The 19,008-nt window shown below is 44.9% G+C and overlaps 1 protein-coding gene across 4 annotated transcripts in view; it reads right to left on the bottom strand.

Annotated features, from left to right (window-relative positions):
* Nucleotides 1-18,311, bottom strand: part of LYPD6 (LY6/PLAUR domain containing 6) — a 36,155-nt gene extending 17,844 nt beyond the window's left edge. The window contains exons 1-2 of one of the 4 annotated variants that reach the window (XM_051810215.1): nt 17,781-18,311; nt 17,264-17,601 (exon numbers count right to left, since the gene is read on the bottom strand). The gene's annotated coding sequence lies outside the window, so the exon portion shown is untranslated. Of the gene's footprint in view, nt 1-13,119; nt 13,657-17,263; nt 17,602-17,780 lie in introns of those variants that run through there. The other 3 variants (XM_051810218.1, XM_051810216.1, XM_051810219.1) reach the window with 3 other exon arrangements.
* Between the last annotated feature and the right edge of the window lie 697 nt (nt 18,312-19,008).

Here is a 19,008-nt window from a genome sequence, read left to right as displayed (position 1 = left end):
AAGGTCTAATTAAAAGAAAATTATCATCTCCACCGTGATGGGAAGCTGTAAAACACCATCCTCAATTTTGGTCACTGCTCCTGTGGTGGTTTCAAGCTTCCAGCTGATGGGTCTCAGTGGATATTCCTGAGGTGGAGACCTCGCTCTGCTCCCTGGTTTTTAACCATCCATCCATATCCTGGGAAGCTGAACTGCACTTAAGGTGCCTTCCTACAGAAAATTCTTTCCCCTTGTGCAGAAAGTCACCCCCTCTTGTTGATACCATTAAAATTTCCAGATAGACAAAGTGCTCACCCTGCACCGAATAACTGAATTAATTCTAATTTTAATTCATCTTTCTGAAGACAAAATGAACAACTTCACTGTTCCAGCTTCAGTTTGGAGGGAGATGCTTATACAGTGAATTAACAGCAGACAGAAAACTGCAGGAATAAAATGGAAATATATTCATTCCCCCCAGCATCAGTTCCCTTGTGCATTTAATTTTCCACTCATTTTTCACACAAACTCTGCACCCCCCCCTACATTTCACCTGTGGTTAATCAACCCTTCCTCAATTTTACTGTATAAATATCACATAAACAAGGGCATGGGCATAACACAATATTGTAATAAAAATTATGCTGTTATATTCCACAGTTAGTTAGAAAGGAAAACATTCCCATGATCGCTCATTGTCATGAAGCTGATGCATAAATTTATGTGCTAATTTTTAAGAGCAGTGAATAGACAATCAAATAAGTATTTATTTAATAAATAAAATAAATTAAGATACTGAACAGGGGTAAACATTTGCACTGGAATCAGTACAAGCACAAACCCAGGCTCCCATCCTCCTGGATTTCTCTCCAGAACAAACCCAGCCATTTGTAAGGAATATCAGAAAAGGAATTTTTGTTGTTGATTTTCCTGTTGTTTGGGTTTTGTTTTTTTTTATTTCTCTTTTGTGTTTTTTTTTTATTTCTTTCATTTGTTACTTTAACCCACCAGAAAGAATTCCCTGCAGCTCAGCACTTGTTTGCTGTGTCTATTCACGGCGAGCTGCAAACAACAGCAGTGCCCAAGGACAGAAGAAGTGAATCTCCCTGAAACTGTGGTTCCTGGCTAACTGATACTTTTCCAAAATAACAAACTTTTATTCATATGTTCATTTCGGCAGAAATAATGAGGACATGAATAAAGTTATCTTGAAGTGTTTGCCTCCAGTATTCAATATATGATACATTTCTTCTATTACTGAACCCATTTTACGTTTCATACATTCAGCACTGAAAAATCCCCACTGTAATGATGGAATCACAGGATGATTGGGGTTGGAAGGGACCTTAAAGCCCATCCAGTGTCACCCCCTGCCATGGGCAGAGACACCTTCCACTAGCTCAGCTTGCTCCAACCTGGCCTTGGACACTTCCAGGGATCCAGGGGCAGCCACAGCTTCTCTGCCCAACCTGTGCCAGGGCCTCACCACCCACACAGCCAAGAATTCCTTCCCAATATCCCATCTAACCCTGCCCTCTGGCAGTGGGAAGCCATTCCCTGTGTCCTGTCCCTCCATCCCTTGTCCCCAGTCCCTCTCCAGCTCTCCTGGAGCCCCTTCATGCCCTGGAAGCTCCACGTCTCTCTACACTTCACCCTATAACAGAATGAGGAAAACACAGAAGCATTTCCTGGCTCATGAATTAAACTCTAACACCTTCTTGGTATTAAAATTTAAACCAAAAAAAAAGATAAAAATTAAATGTTTCCCTCCATCCTGGATGATCTGCAGTGGAGGAGGTGTGACCTCTTCAGTGCCAAGCCTCGCTGGGGCAGGTTCCCACACGGGGTGGTCAGGCCTTCCACTCCCTCAGCCCCCCTTTGCCCTCACCTGTAAGCAGCCCCACACCCTGCTGCCTCCTCCATTTGCCCCAACACCTTTCCTAACTCCTTCCATCCCCACCATTCCACGCCCTGGAATCTCTGCCACCGACCGTTTCAAACAGTTGAGATGCTTTAATACCACGAGTTCACCAGATGGCAAATATTATATAGGACATTAAATGAAACATTCAGTCTCAGTAACTGGGAGGTCCTGCTGCTCCATCTGATCCATCAAACCTCCTGGAGACTCCTCTGCTCCTTCACTTATCTCTTCATCTGCTCTGCCTCTTGCAAGATCCGAATGCCTCATCATCCTGGCATCAGAAAGTCCACTTTCCCAAGGTACAGAGTGTTTGTGGAGCATCATCAGTAATTCCAGTGTCTGCCAGCTCAGAGATGTTATCTCCAGCATGGCTGGAGAGTACCTCAAAATCATGCTCCAACTCATCAGCCTCCAACACTCACCCACAAAGTCTTCAAAATGGGCCCCCCCCCAATTTAACCAGTTGCTCAATTTTCGCCCGTGAATCATCTGGAATTCCACAGGCCACGACACAGAACTTTCATTATGTCCCCACTGACATTTTCACTGCTGAAAGATGGTGATTTACTGGTTTTCAGGAGATCTGATCTCCACTCTCAGTCCTGCCCCCAGCTGGGTGAGGAATCCACATCTGATCCACGAGATGTGGATCCGACTGGAAAATACACAGCTTTTCACCCACTAATTTCTCTAAAATTGGTCTTTTCTGACAATTACTTCAGTGCTGGCAGTAAACACAGACCACTGTAGATAATGACCCTCTGAGGGCACCTCCTCCTCCAGCCTTGGGAGAAAAGAGGCTTCTAGAAAAGACATTCCCCAACCAGAGCCACAACTCTGCTGGTTTTACCACACCAAACACAACAGAATATTTAAGACAAAATAAATCCATTTTCTTGCAGACATTTGAACTGAAGCTTTGCCCAGTTTTGCTTTCCAGCTTAAGCACTGGGCCAACATCACTATATTTCTTTTTCTTTTTTTCTAGCAAAGGACTCCCTAATAATTGAGAAAGCACCTCCAAAAGGCTGGAAGCTCCTTTGCATTATCATAAGGGTCAAGATATTCTTGAGAGCACAATCAGGTCAGCCCACAACATGGTATGAAAAAAAAACAAACAAAACCCCAAAACAAAACCCCAAAACAAAACCCCAAAACAAAACCCCAAAACAAAACCCCAAAACAAAACCCCAAAACAAAACCCCAAAACAAAACCCCAAAACAAAACCCCAAAACAAAACCCCAAAACAAAACCCCAAAACAAAACCCCAAAACAAAACCCCAAAACAAAACCCCAAAACAAAACCCCAAAACAAAACCCCAAAACAAAACCCCAAAACAAAACCCCAAAACAAAACCCCAAAACAAAACCCCAAAACAAAACCCCAAAACAAAACCCCAAAACAAAACCCCAAAACAAACAAAAAAAAGCCAAACAAAACAAACAAAAAAAAAAATCAAAAAAGCAACCAAAAAAGGGCAAAACAAAAAACCAAACAAAAACACCATCAAAAATAAAATTAAATCACTAGAATAAAATATGACAGAAGTTTACTCCATAAAGCCAAGAGACTAACTAGAAAATGGGCTGGAAATTCAAAAATCTTCCTGCTCCAAAGGATACATGAGAACAAGTCTGATAAAAGGAATTCTAAATTGCTTTCCATGCCAGTATTTTAATTAATTTATCTTTTATATGTCATCAAGACCTCATGAAAAAATAAACCAAGGTTCTTTTGTTATCATGGAATAAGGTTCTTCTATTATATGGAATGATTGACTTTCCAAGAAAATTATAGATTAAACATAAATTACTTGAGAGCATCTGTGACCACCCCTCCATGCTCACCAACAGACACATTTGGGCACTGAAACACTGATTTAATTCCATAATGTCCAATTATGCCACGAGTCACTGGCTGTACAACCAGCTATCTGCTTAAAGCCAGGTTGGGTTGCAATTAAAGAAAAATGGCATTTCTGTTCTCTTTGCAAGCAAAACACACACTGGCTGGAAATATCTCAAATTAACAATGCAAGAAAGACATTTAAAAAAGGAATTACAGCCCTGGGGAGGTTTCTGTGAGCTCTGGCACTGATCACTCCCACCCAGCTCATGAGGGAGGGCAACTCTGGAGATATCTTGGAATGAAGGCACAGCATTGGCACATTCCAGGGTGTCATCACTGGCTGCAATTATTACCTATTATAATATTATAATTTATTATTATATATAATCATGTGTTACTGTAATTATTCTCTATTATAATATTATAATTCATTTTGAATCATAGAATGGGTTGGAAGAGACCTTAAAGCCCATCCAGTTCCACCACAGGCAGGGACACCTTCCACTATCCCAGGCTGCTCAGAGTTCAATCCAACCTGGCCTTGGACACTTCCAGGGATCCAGGGGCAGCCACAGCTTCTCTGGGCAACCTGGGCCAGGGCCTGCCCACCCTCCCAGCCAGGAATTCCTTCCCAATATCTACTTTAACCCTCCTCTTTCTCAGTTTAAAGCCAGAACTTGTGGATTCTTCATCCCTGGAAGTGTCCAAGGCCAGTTTGGACGGGGCTTGGAGCAACCTGGGCTAGTGGAAGGTGTCCCTGCCCATGGCAGGAGGTGAATGAGTTGAGCTTTAAGGTCCCTTCCAACCCAAACCATTCTGATTCTCTGACAATTCCATGAATCCCTGGTACAAGTTCAAGCTGGAAAATGTGCAGTTATCTCCGTGATTACACCCTGAATGTTCCTCTCAGCAGAAGTCAGGAGGGTTTGTTTATATAAGTGTCAAGCCTTACTGACTCCAAAAGCACATGGAAACCAGAAATTCCCAGGAGAAGACACTTCACCTGCTCTGTTTTCCTCTGGAATTCTGGGGCTCAGTGCTATGGCACTTAAGTGAGCAGAAACCCTTTCACTGACCTCAAACACCACTTCCATAGGGATGTTGTGGGAATGAGCAGTGAGATCACACAGAATCCCAGAATATCCTGAGCTGGAAGGGACCCTCAAGGATCATCCAGTCCAACTCTTCACAGGACAGACCCAAGAGTCCCACCCTGTGCCCCAGAGGATCATCCAAACCCTCCTGGAGCTCTGGCAGCCTTGGGGCTGTGCCCACTGCCCTGGGGAGCCTGGTCAGTGCCCAACCACCCTCTGGGGGAAGAACCTTTTCCTGAGATCCAACCTGACCCTGCCCTGGCACAGCTCCAGCCATTCCCTGGGTGCTGTCCCTGGTCCCCCAGAGCAGAGCTCAGTCCCTGCCCCTCCTGAGGAAGCTGGAGATCAGCATCCTCCTGCAAGGGCTGAGCAAAGACCCTGCCCAGAGCTGTGGGTACCACCCAAACCTGGCACCTCCTACCACCAGTGCAGCTTTACAGATGAGCTCACAGTTGCAGCCACAGCTCCAAACACAATTCCTAAATCACAGTAAAATTCATTTCCTCATCCCCCAACTCACCCCAGCACCACCCTGGCACCTCACAGCCCCAGGAAACCCCCCCTCTCTGACACAGCAGCATAAAAAAAACCCTCCCAAAACAAGAAGTGCTTTTAAAAATGTACCTTTTTGTGGAGCACAGGTAACCCAAGAGGTCCAGGCCTGCTGAGATGAGTGGGATAAGGAGAGCAGTAACCAAGCCTCCCAAACCAAGCAACAGGATCTCTCTGAGCTCCTTATAAAGTTATACAGCAGCGTGAGAAGCAGCAGGAATTAATTAGAAGGCAGGTCCCCACCTCTGATCAGGTGTCTGCTCTTTCTGTTACAGCTTTGTTTACAAGGAGGACGGGCACCACACCTGACTCCTCCAGAACCAGCAGACAAAAAGTGCTATTTGAGGTAAAAATTATAGAGAAAAGAGGGGAAAAAAATGACAAGTAGAAGTCTGTACAGTTTGGTCTTATATTTTCAACCTGTGCAATAGAATTAACAGGAAAGTAAGAAAGGTCTCATCCCAAACAAGTGATTTCTTTCTTCCAGACTCACCCATTATAAACCCTAAAACTTTGCCCAATAGTCACAAAAACTGTTTGCCTCAGAAAACCAAATAATCAGTGGTTTAAGTCTTTACTTCCTGCTCTTTCAGTAAAGAGTAATTAAAAAAACAAAGTAAAAAAATAATAATAAAATAAAATAATAAAATAGAACTTTACACCAAAAGCAAAGTAGCTGAAACTCTTGCAGGCTAAACAGGCTGGGAGAGCTGAGGGTGTTCACCTGGAGAAGGCTCCAGGAAGACCTGAGAGCCCCTTCCACTGCCTAAAGGGGCTCCAGGAGAGCTGGAGAGGGACTGGGGACAAGGCATGGAGGGACAGGACACAGGGAATGGCTTCCCACTGCCAGAGGGCAGGGCTAGATGGGATATTGGGAAGGAATTCCTGGCTGTAAGGGTGGGGAGGCCCTGGCACAGGTTGGGCAGAGAAGCTGTGGCTGCCCCTGGATCCCTGGAAGTGTCCAAGGCCAGGTTGGAGCCACCTGGGCTGGTGGAAGGTGTCTCTGCCCATGGCAGGGGGTAGAATGAGATGGGATTTAATGTCCCTTCCAACCCAAACCATTCCATGGTCTGTGATAAACCACCACATGTTCTCACCTGCCAGCACAGATTTAGGATTTTTCAAGTGTGACTGGAAACACATTCAACCCTCTTGACCCCAATTCTGCCCTAAATCAGCAGATCCCAGCCAAAGTGAAGGGGCATCAGGGATTTTTCAGCCCCAACAGCCACAGAAGGAGACAGGGCAGGTCCCCATCCCCATAGAACACCCCATAACTTCCCCCCTCAGGCTTGCTCATCCTCTGGTATCCAGAGAACAGCTCAGAAAAATTCATCTTTCTTCTTGAAGTAGAAGAGAAGAAATCAAAAATGTGCTGTACAACCTTCTCTTGTCGTGACAGACCTGCTCAGATACCTCACATTTTGATTTATTATCAGGGGGGCAGGTTCCTGGAGCTCCAAACCCTGCTGCTGTGCCAGAGATATGATGTCATGTAACTGCATTTCTGACTCCCTGCCAGCTGGAGCAGTGATATTAAAAGAAGCCAAAATGAGCTTCCTGTGCTAAACTGGGAACAAAAGAGCATTTTTTCATCACTACCCTGAGGGTTAATAGGAATCTGTAGGTCCAACTCCAGGCACAGTTACCATCTTATCACACTCTCAGCTCCTCCAGGCACTGAACAAAACACACTTTTTGTGGGCTCTTACGTGATGGGTTTATATTTAAATCAGGGACAGACACACAGACACTTAAGAACAACAGCAGGATCAAGCCCCCGGCTCAGATCTGCCCACCACAGCTTCTCTGGGCAGCCTGGGCCAGGGCCTCCCCACCCTCCCAGCCAGCAATTCCTTCCCAATATCCCATCTTGGGATAGCCATGGGAAGCCATTCTGCCTCATCCTACCCCTCCATCCCTTGTCCCCAGTCCCTTTCCAGCTCTCCTGGAGCCCCTTTAGGCCCTGCAAGGGGCTCTCAGCTCTCCCTGGAGCCTTCTCTTCTCCAGGTGAACCCCCCCAGCTCTCCCAGCCTGGCTCCAGAGCAGAGGGGCTCCAGCCCTGGGAGCATCTCCGTGCCCTCCTCTGGCCTCTCTCCAGCAGCTCCACGTCCTCCTGATGTTGTTCCCCAGAGCTGGAGGCAGCTCTGCAGAGGGGTCTCACCTGAGCAGGGCACAGTCACCACCCAACTGATGACCCGAGTTACCACCCCACTGTCCCCGAGCACTGGCCAGGGAAGATGCCCCCCATGAAGGACTGGGCTCAGGTTTGTCACACACAGCCTGAGCTGGGCTCTCCGCCACCAGCAAACCATGGACAAAGGCCTGGTGATGGTGGTGCTTCCTTCAAGCAGCCTCAGTGCCTCATTTCACATGTCAGATGACCAAAAAACTCCAAATGAGACAGAAAGTTCTGTGTTATACAGTCAAGTGTCACGTTCTGCAAGGTGTGTCCACGGGACAGGACATTTTTAGTGCTTCAGAGGCACCTGGCTGCTTCTCCAGCCACCCAGACAATCAGGGATGGACCACAAGTATTCCATGAGTCCAACAGGATGGACCTACACGCCAGGAGATGAGACAACCAAGGACTGACAAAGTATTTACACCTCTTGGAGCTACAAGGAGATTTATTGCCCCACTGGAGACCACAGAGAGAGCTTCACTCCTGAAGGATAAACCAATCTGAGTGGAACTCTTGTGACACACAGTGCCCTGAAAAATGCCAAGTTAACTGACCCAGAGCTGTAGGTATTTGGGACTTCAAAAGAACAAGCTGATCTTAAAGTCTTACTTGAAACACTTGGGAACAATGGGAAAAATCCAACAGTGCTCAGACAGATCCAGCACTGCTGCTCCAGACCTGTCAGATGCTGCTGACAGCTGCTGGAAGCACATGGAATCTTTTCAAGACAGATCACCTCGAAAATAATCCTCCCTCAAGAAAGCTGATGATACCCAACAAGCATAAAGCTTTTCCACACTTACGTGGGAAGAAGAGGACTGTGAGGAAAAAATTGCTTGGAAAATCAGTCATACAGAACGAATGACAGAGTGGTTTAGGTTGGAAGGGACCTTAAAGATCATTTAGTTCCAACCTCCCCTCCGTGGATGCTGATCAGACAGAAAAAGTGAGAGAAGACAAATATCACTGAACACACTGATCAGGTAATTTAGACCAAAACTCAAGCCAATGGCCTTGGAAGTGCTCTCCATTCCTGAAGATGCTGGATGCAAGGTAGCAGGCAGGAATGGGACCAGCCTCAGGAATGAGACCTCCCCTGCCAAACTCTCGCTGGCACCACAAATGCCAGAGGGAATTCGGATGTCCAGTGCACACATCATTTTTCTGTCACCTGGGTCTGTCTGAGAGCTTGTGAAATAAAAGGGTCTTTCCTGCCTTTCACTGAAAGTTCCTATATTCTTAAAAAATTCTGCAGATAATGTGAGTTCTAAACACATCACCAGAAATTGCCCTGCTGGGTAACAAGAGCTCAGTTCCTCTTCTTGACTCGGGGCCAACAGTTCGTGGGGAAGATGTGCTGGTGTCCACGGAATTCCGTGTGGCTCCCAACATATTTATTCCAAGGCATTTTTCCCTTCACAAAGAGACACTGAAGTGTTGCTGCAAGACTTAAAAAAACCCCTTCCCACAGAGGTTTTATGTGCTACATCTTCCCATAACACGTCCCGTGAATGGATATTGGATACAAACCTGTTAAATACACAAGTCTCGAGCTGAGTCAGAATTATCACAGCAACAAGTGTCTCCACAACAAAGCTGTGGTTATAATGTTGGTCCTGCTTTTGGAACCTCAATCTAATTTTCATTCTCTGCAATCAGACAGTTCCTCCATGTTTATTTTGACTGCCAAGTCAGAAAAAAACCAACCCCTCACAGCACAGGGATTAAAACGTGACAGACAGCCAGGGCTGCACACCTTGCACAGGAACAATTTGGTGCACGGTCCAAAGCACCCAACCTGTACTAATCACCTTGAGCTCATTAATTTACAAAGCTCTGGCCCAACTCTAGGGGCTGGCAGATGATCAAGCTCTTAGTGGATGTGATTCAAACTAATCCACTAAAAGGCATTTAAGAGCCAGCAAGGAAATCAGTACTTTTCAATTATTAGAAGTGCTGAAAAGTTTTACTGGCATCAGACTTTCAAGGTGAGGGGAGAAACCTCAGTTCCCACCACCACTGGGTCGCTCAGTGGTTCCTCCAGACCCATCAGTGGCATTTCAACAGGCTGGACATGAAGGCAGAAGGCTGGGAAATTAGGGAACACACACTGGGAACATCCTCCAACTGCCTCAGTTAAGGGAACACTGCAACTTGTATCAGCACCTCGTTAGACACCAAAAATCCCAACCCAAAAAGACCACCAAACCAAAAAATACCCTCACCAAACTTGACAGAAAAAGAAAGAAAAATCTTTCAGGTGCCCCAATAATGGGGAAAAAATTGAATTACAAACCAGGATAAGGCACAAGGTTTTAAGAAAGCAGCTTCCTCAGAACTGGGGCTCATGGTCTGAATTGTGGGGAATTTGCTGTTAAAACTGGGTCAGACTCAAGGATTTTTTGTTTTACCAGCTCCCCAAAACCAGGGGCTTGTTGACTGAACACCAAACTCTATTCCCAAATGAAAGAAACATTTCAGTGTATATAAAATTCTACCTTTGCTAAACAGGCAAATCCAAATTCATTTAACAAATGGTTCAACTCTTGGTTGCCTCAACTGAAATGTGCTCAGTAAAACAGTTTCTCATGAAACAACACAAAAAACCACGAGAAAGCCTTTTTCCTTTTTGCCATTTGAATATCAGATCTAAAATCCAGTTATACCAAAGCAGAAGCTGTTTAAAATGCCTTTTATGGGGGGAAAGGTAAGAAAATAATTGCATTTATTTTTAGAACCTCACAAAACTGCTTTGTACTCTGTTATATGTTGAAGCAGTGTACGCTTGGTACTTACAAGCTAAACTCTTGTTGAAAACCACTTAATAGCAAGGAAACTCTCATTCTTACAAAGTAGTTTGTCTGATGCTGACAAAATAGCTTTAAAATCTTTTCAACCCTTGAAGACCAACTAACAAATATATAGATCTATATCTTTATGTACATATTTTATATACTTTAAAATAGACATTTTATATATATTTATATAGGGGTTTTTTTATGTATATATATGGATGCACACACTCATCATTCAGCAGAGACAGGGGGTAAAACAAGGACAACAAGGACACTTAATCTTTTCCTGGGAATCAATAACATTTTCACTCCCCTCAAACCCCTTCTTGTTGACTCCCTCGGACGCTCGAAACCACCACAATTGTCGCCCACCAAATAAACACCTTGGAATCCCTGGAAAACTACCCAAAGCCACCAGGTCTATCCCAAGGACACAGGTTGAAGTTGGCTCCAAAGGGCGTCTCCCAACCCTTCACTCACCCGTTCCTCCAACGCCGCTCGACGCCGTGGCCGGAGACGCCGCTCCGGCCCCTCGGATCTCGCTGACAAGGAGCCTCTCTGAGGGCTGGAAGCTCCTTAAGAGCATGAACACATCTCAAGAGATGTATTAACTCTTAATATCTGCAGACTGGCATCTGCTTCCTCGGCAGTTTAGCCCCAAATGTTTGTCTGGGAAGACAAACCGGGCGGGATTTCTACGAAATCCAGCCCTGCGCTGGTTTAGCTTTAGAATCCTGTCCTGCTAACACAAGAATCCCAGGAAAACAAACTGCCTTGGCTAAATATTTATGGTCTGATTTCTTAACATCCACAGAAAAGTCTGGCTGTTAATGACATCCATGAAAACAAAGAGCTCCATAGAGGTAATAAATATAAAATATACAAAAAACCAACTTAAACTACATTAACTATTTAAACGTACACAATAAAAGAATAGGCCAAATTGGTCATGAAAATACATTCATGCTCATGTTAAAACTGTGTTTATTTGCCTTGTTCATGACAATTCAAAGGCTCTGTTTTATTTCCTGTATTTGGACCTACATCAGATTCACGTGATGACACTCAAACAGCACGAGATGGGTATTTATACAAAAATACAAATCAAGTCTAAACCAACTGCAAGTGGGCGTCACAACTATGAAAACAGTCAATTTGGGATGAGATTAAACTGCTGCTCCTTGGGACTGTGGTCAGTGAAAGCCCATGAGACTTGAGCAACAGAGCGATAACTTAAGATGCTAAAATTTTATCAAGGGCTTCCATTCTTCTGCAGACAAGAGCTATTGTTTGCCCTCACATCAGTGCTGTTTGGGGGGAACTGGTTATCTCACACATCTGTCCAAATTAGTTTTGATTCAATTATTCAGAAATCACATCTGAGAAGGAACCCGCTGGAATTTACTTTGCTCGTTCCAAAATCACGCACGTGGACGCGAAACAATGAATTAAAATCTGCAGGAGGAAGCTGAAGCTGGCAAAGAGAAATCCAGGGGTTCAAGTGAAAAATATTCTGGATTGATTGTCCTTCTCCTTCCTAACAACCTTATTTTCAAGTGACTTTATGGCATATCTTTACCTCGTCTTCCAGGGCACAACAGTAGATGCACTTTATTTACTTTAATAATCCATCCTACAGCTGATTAAACTCCAGAAATGAGCAGGTCAGGCCTCTCCCTCCATCAGCCAGACCAAAAAAATTCCTGATTTCTGTAAAGGGAGTATGAATCTCGTGGCACAGAAGGACAATGAGCTGCAATCACCCCGGTCCAAGTGCTGGAAAACAGCATGGACTCACACTGAGACGTGATTCCATCTGAAAATCTCTTCATGGATAAAGGAACAGTAACAGTGAAAGGGAACAGGGACTGGAGTCAGTGATTTCCAAGTATTTGGGGAGGAGAATGTAATTAATTAATAAAAAATAAAGACACTAACAGAGCAATGGTTCGTATAATTTTCTGAAAAAAGATATTTTTGAGGATTTTTTTTTTTTTTAAATTGCCCTTGGGCACTTCACAGCCAGACCTAATAAGCTCAAAATCAGACAAGATTCTAATTCAGCCTTCAGCATTTCTGGATATAAAACACCAGGAAAACACCCTGTTTGCCCTAATTCCAGCTTCCCAGAGTCATTTTACTCACTGCACCATAACTAATTCCTGAATTCGAATAATTCGGTCTGATAATCCATTTACACACTTTTCTTTCTGGCAGCACATGGAAACACCCTCCACAGCCCAAACCCCAGGAATTTTGCAACCTGCCCGGTGCTGAAATGTTTCCATGCCCGTTTTGCCAGGCAAATACCTTCTGTATCCACAGGGATCATCCCACTGGGAGCCAGTCACCTGCCTGGAAGTCATAATTGGTCTGCACCCCAGCTAGGGAGATGAAAGCAGAGACACACAAAAGCAGAGGGGTTGACTGATATGAAGTAATTGCAGGCACAATTTGATGACAGTAATTTATGTAATTCTACGAAAGGCACTCGTGGAGGAAGACAATTAAAAGGCAGATGAACCGCTCAGAATTTAAATAGAATGCACGAATTTTATACACTTATAAATAGTTTGTATAAATGAGACACATAAAAGAGTAAAAGATATAATAAATTTTAATTATAATTGAGTTAATTCCTCCCATTAATTCCTGTCATTTTTAGCATATATAGGATATTTAGCTATTTATATTAATTTTTAAATATATTTACATTTATATAAAACCTGCCAAAGCTTACTCAGAAACACACACTGATGGAGGAGCAGATGGGATGTTTTATGTCCTCACCCAAAGCACTTCCCAATCTTTAACTTTGAGGCTCCCAGGGAGAATTTTCCGAGTATTCCAGCAAAGCCAAGTCCCGGCACGAGGCGCAGCTCCCACCGTGCATCTGCAGCGTCCCTCGGGAGAGAGCCCCAGTCTTAATGCCCTGGCACTGCTGCCACCCAATAAATGGGAATATTGTGGATTCAGAGGGAATCATGCACCGCCGGGGAAGGGTCTGAGCTGGGATCACGTAGGCACAAAGCTGGGCAATGCACAAATTGTAACTCCATTTATACGGGATTTTTCCCTTTTTTAACCCGTGCCAAGTGATAACCGGGATAAGACACAAGTTTTTTAAGAAGGCAGCTTCCTCAGAACTGGGTCTCCTCAGAGCCAGGCACATTGTGGGGAATTTGCTGTTAAAACTGGGTCAGACTCAAGGATTTTTATTTTACCAGCTCCCCAAAACCAGGGGTTTGTTGTCTGAACACCAAACTCTATTCCCAGATTTTAGCGTATATAAAACTCTACCTTTGCTAAGCAGGTAAACCCTAATTCGTTTAACAAGTGGTTCAACTCTTGGTTGCCTCAACTGAAATGTGCTCAGTAAAAGCAGTCCCTCATGAGAACCACACTCCTGAAAACAAAAAAACCATAACAAAGCCTTTTGCCTTTCCGTCACCTGAATATCAGATCTAAAATCCACTTATACCAAAGTAGAAGTTGTTTAAAATGTCTTTTATCTGGGAAAAAACCAAACAAACAAACAAGAAAATAATTGCATTTATTTTAGAACCCCACAAAATCATGGGTTTGTTTGGCATGCAAAATTCAATATTTAAGGAGTTAACAATGATATATTTCCTGTGATGGAGCAGTGCTGCCTGCAGATCTCCATCCCTACCGTGGAAACCATCAGAATTTCCACAGTAAATTTAGGAAAACTCTGCCAAAGACAACAAAGTCCTGCGGACACACAACAGGCCAAGCACTGGGACCGACGGAAAACGATGATTATTTCTGGGAACATATGGTGACTGAGGGATAAGAACCACGCTCCTCTCTCAGTAGGTCACACCACACAACAAAGAACACACCAGGGGGAAAATGGGCATCTAAGGTCTACCCCAGATATTGTAACACTTGGCAGCACGGAAAACCACGAGGAATTATCCACTTTATCACAGAAAGAAGGATTTCGGATGAGTGTTGTCGTTTGAACTGACTCGTCCTCCGAAAAAAATCACGGAATCCAAAATAATTTAAAAAATAAATGACATAAGCATGAGATATATTTGTAGTTTTGCCCTTCCTCACCAATTACATCACTGTCTAATATAAAAATCTATCCAGAGTGCCAAAGAACCAGTAGAAATTCCACCTTCCCACCGACTTTGTGCCCTTGTCACTCAGTAAATCTCTTCTTGCCCCAGCACCAACCAGGACACGCCACCTTTTACCCAGGGACCACGTCGGCCGCCCCAGGATTAAAATAACAGTTTGTTTTTCGAGGCAAATGAGTCCATTTTAACTAAATAGGTCTCACTGAGCCCTATGGGACCAAACTATCAGGCTCCCCAAGATACTCCACCCTCCCCTGCGGAGTTTGCTTGGCCCAAGCGCGGTTGTTGTATCACTTGACCCCGTTGACTCACTCTGCCCGTTTCATCACATCAGTTTGACAGACACAAGGTGCAACCTTGGAGCCAGGGAAAGGAGAGGGGGTTATAACTTACTGCCCTCAGGTCCAAAGGTGGTTGAACGACATCCTGAAGGACATGCAGCGATTATTTTAAACTCTTTTGTTGCCGATCGATCCGGTTCCTAACTGGGTAAATCATGAGATCCAGGCTTGGGTTCTCACCCCTACTCATGAGCAGAACTGAAAGAAAATAATTTATTCTATTTCCAAACTCCATCGTAACTTAAACTTTGCCTTTTACACCGGAGAATTGGAGGAAATCAGACTCACGATCAGACACGCGGATGCCAAATAATTAAACCGGCGGATCACTGACGCATAAATAAAGTTTTAGATTTACAGCGAACAAATCTTCCACTGTAACACGGCCAGGATGGCTTTTCACGTGTTTTTATGTCAGCACCGGCCTAAAAAACCTCCAGTGGAAACTGGAAGGGTCGGATTCCCTCCCTGCTGGCACCTCCCGGGGCTGTCCGGAGGCAGCAGGGTTAGACCCGAGGGTGAGCCCCATTAAAAGCCTGTCCTGGGTGTTTGCATAACTAATGAGTGGAGTGCTGGGAATCATTTTAGCTGGGCAGTGCTAATGAGCTAAATCACTGTGCCCCTTTTGGTGATCACCCACCCGGGAGTGTTTCACCCACGGTTTATTTTCACCTCGTTCCACGGCCGAGCGGAGAAACCTCGTCCTGGCACCTCCTCGCTCCCGGTGCTGGACACTGAAAGCTCATCCCTAACCACAACCAGAGCAGGAATATCTGAGTTTCCATTCCACCTGTCCTTCCTTGAGCACTCATTACACAAAGGATGGCAGTGTTTCCACACCAGGAAACCAAACTCACACGTCTGACATCCAAAGGCCGTGGAGCGGGAGCGGGATGCGGAGCCAGCTCGACCTCCTGCCACCCCTGGCCCCAAGCTCTGACCCATCCAGATACTCCTATCTCGGTGCCAGACAGCATTTCCACAGCAATAAAAGCAGGAAAAAATTCACCAGAGGTTGTTCTGAAGGTGGGGATTTCCACCCCGTTCACACTGGGATCTGCCTTAGTTACAATAATTTCCACACGACAAAATCTCTGACGCAACATAATAATTTTTTTTTTAATAAAAAATACATACATTTTGCCAGTTCTGCCCATTGGAAATTCACAATCCATGATGAGCGTCAGCCCTGTCTGGCTTGGCCTGCCAATGAGTCTTAAAGTGAGAAAAAAAAACTAATCACAGCCTTTCTGTGCAGTCTGGGCTCCTGATGCTGGAAAAATCAACCAACACACACCTGACAACGTACTGTATTACACACAAGGGATATTCCTGCAGGTAATCCCACAATTTGGGCAGGTTTCCATATCTATTGCCACATAAAAATTTACAAACTACAACAGAAATCACGTGGGTTTATGAAAAATTGTGCAGCTTACTGTACTGGCAAGTGATGTAACTGAGTGTTTAGCTACAGAATGTAATTATAATTAAGAAATGGTTAATGTTCCCTCCAAAAAAAAAAAAGTATATTTTAGCCAGAAAGAGCGCAGACACCGGCTACAATTGGAAACACAACTATTTATCCATGAAATTAATTTTATTTTTGATTTAATTGAGTGCAAGGCTAGGTTGGATGGGGCTTTGAGCAACGTGATCTGGTGGAAGGTTTCCCTGCCCATGGCAGGGAGATGGAATGAAATGAGCTTTAAGGTCCCTTCCAACCCAAAGCATTCCATGATTTTTTACAGAGTGATGTTTTTTAATTAAGAGGGAAACTCGGGAAGCCCTTTTGCAGCAGTGACATTTCTCTTTTAGAGATTCACAACACATACGATTATTCCACTTGCTTTGACTCGGGAAACAATTTGTGAAGAACTACATTTCCAGTAAAAATAAAATAAAAATAAGAATCACACCCAGAGTCTGCTGCCAAACGCTGGGGAGCGGGGCAGGACCGGCCCCGGGAGTGCCTCCAGCACCCGGAGAACCCGTTCCTGTGTTTGGGACCCCCCAAACCAGTGACTCTGGGGGGAGAAGAGGGACATTTGGAGGGGAAGGAGGGCTTCAACCCCCGGGGGGCTCGGCTGGAACCCCCTGAAAGCCCCCAAACCCGCTCGCAAAGGCGGGGCCGGTTCTGCTCCAGGAACGGAGCGATGGTCCATAAATGCAGCTGGAATCAACTGTCCGAGGGCTGAACGAGCTGAAAAAGGGCATTTTCCCTTTAACCCGACACAGACACGGTTTGTTTTCCTAAGCACGTGTCAAGTCGAGTGACTTTCCGAGTAAAAAAAAGTGCCTTTTTTTTCTCCGTAACAATAGAGAAAACAATAGAGAAACAATAGAGGACAATAGAGAAGCAACGGAAAAAAACAAGAGAGAAAAATAGAGAAAACAATAAAGAAAAGGGTTAGAGAGAAGGGTTACGTACCTTTGCAGCACGTATTTTCCAGCCGGTCGTTCAGGGAATTTCCATCGCGCCCTCGGCGGCCGGGGGACCCCGGGAGCCAGGAATGCGGGATCCGGGGATGCGGGACCCAGGGATGCGGGTGCCGGGGCTGCAGGTTGGGCTCGGCTCCCTCCCGGGGCCGGCTCATGGAGCACTCTCCTGCGCTGGGAAGGGAAGATTAGGATCTCCGGCGGGCAGGGATTGTGCTGAGCTCTAGCTTTCCTTCATGCTTCATTAAAAATTAGATGCCGCATTATTTCAAGCGTTTATATACACATCGAACAATTGGGTTGTTATCCTGCTCTCTTACACAAGCCATCCTTGTTCCGGGGGGGGTGAAGGGGGGAGAGGAGTCAAAAAAAAAAAATCTATGGATAAACGTGAATTCAAAAGCGAAGGGAATTAGCAGCCGAAAGGGAGAGGAATCGTATCCTGAGCAGCAAAGAGCGACCCAAGCACCTCAAACACGAACCACGAGCACTCCTGGCTCCGGGGTTACCTTATTCCCAGCAGCTTTCCCGCTCGGCGGGGCTGATGCCGCTCTTCCCGAGGGTCACCGGCGAGCGAGTTCCAACTCCCTGCTCCGGCTGGGAGTGCCTTTCCAGCGATGAATCACTCCGGTTTATCCCGGCATAATGTTACAGAACGCTTTACCCAAGCAAAACTGCGCGTACGAGGCTGCGGGTTTTCATCTCCTGCCAGTTTCCAGCGGGTTTTGTTATCGTTTAAAAGGCCGTAATTAGGTTTATCACAGCGCAGTCACGGCTGCGACTCGGCAGACTGAGCACAAATACCTCCGTGTATTTAGAGAACATGACATCACATTTTAGCTCACTTAAGTGGCTTTTAGATAACAAGCGATATACCCCCCCAGTCCCTGCGACTGCCGAGATTAGATAAAATATTGAAGAAGAGCCATTTGTTTCGCACGCCCTGAAGTTTTAACAGCGCAATTTAAATCATTTCGGGTCGTTAATTAGTCATGCAGAAAGTATTCAAAACAGTCTAAGCAACGATTCATAAAAAAAAAAAAAAGGCATTACTATTAAATCAGCTCTGGCTGCCAGTTGGAAGCTGCTAATAAAGGCAGGAATGCTCTTGGGAGAAGCTACACAACCTGTCTCCCATTCCCACTGCTCTCCCAGCACACAAATCAGGGGCAGGGGCTCCGGCAGGTCTTTCCTGCTCCGTGCTGCTCCTGCTTCCTCTTGCAATGTTTATGGGAACAGCATCTATAAAATAATGAGCTCGCTCAAACAGTTCTCTGACATGGCCAAAGGTGTTTTTGTCCTCTGGATTTTGAGCACTGCCACGTGTAGACTCCTTGGTATAATTTAACTTTCTAAGAGTTGCTCTGTTGATACAACCACTCTTACTGTAAAGGCTGCAAAGTCAGAATTCTTGAATTAATTGCTTTTTTTTAAACCTACACAGCCTCTTGGAGAAGTCCATATTTTTCTCTTAGGGTTACTAAGGTATAAATATTAATTTTAAAGATTCCTTAGGGTTTTACCTGAAAAATACTGTGTAATTGAGCCCTAACTCAGGGTCAAGGGCAGACCTCCTTTTGCATCCCAAAAGTCACACAAAGGCTGGAGGAGCACTTGGAAAGTGACTGGGAAAGAGGGAAACAGTCTAGAAGAGCAGGCAATGAATAAAGAGATTTGGGAAAACCTTTAAGGGACTGAGGAACAAACCCTGGCATGGGCAGGACATGATCCCTGTCC

The sequence above is a fragment of the Manacus candei genome, unplaced genomic scaffold, assembly GCF_025592945.1.
Source record: "Manacus candei isolate 608988 ecotype Guabito, Panama unplaced genomic scaffold, ASM2559294v1 h1tg000077l, whole genome shotgun sequence".
Taxonomy (NCBI): domain Eukaryota; kingdom Metazoa; phylum Chordata; class Aves; order Passeriformes; family Pipridae; genus Manacus; species Manacus candei.
Note: the sequence above shows the minus strand (reverse complement) of the source record. Positions and strands in the feature narration are given on the sequence as shown.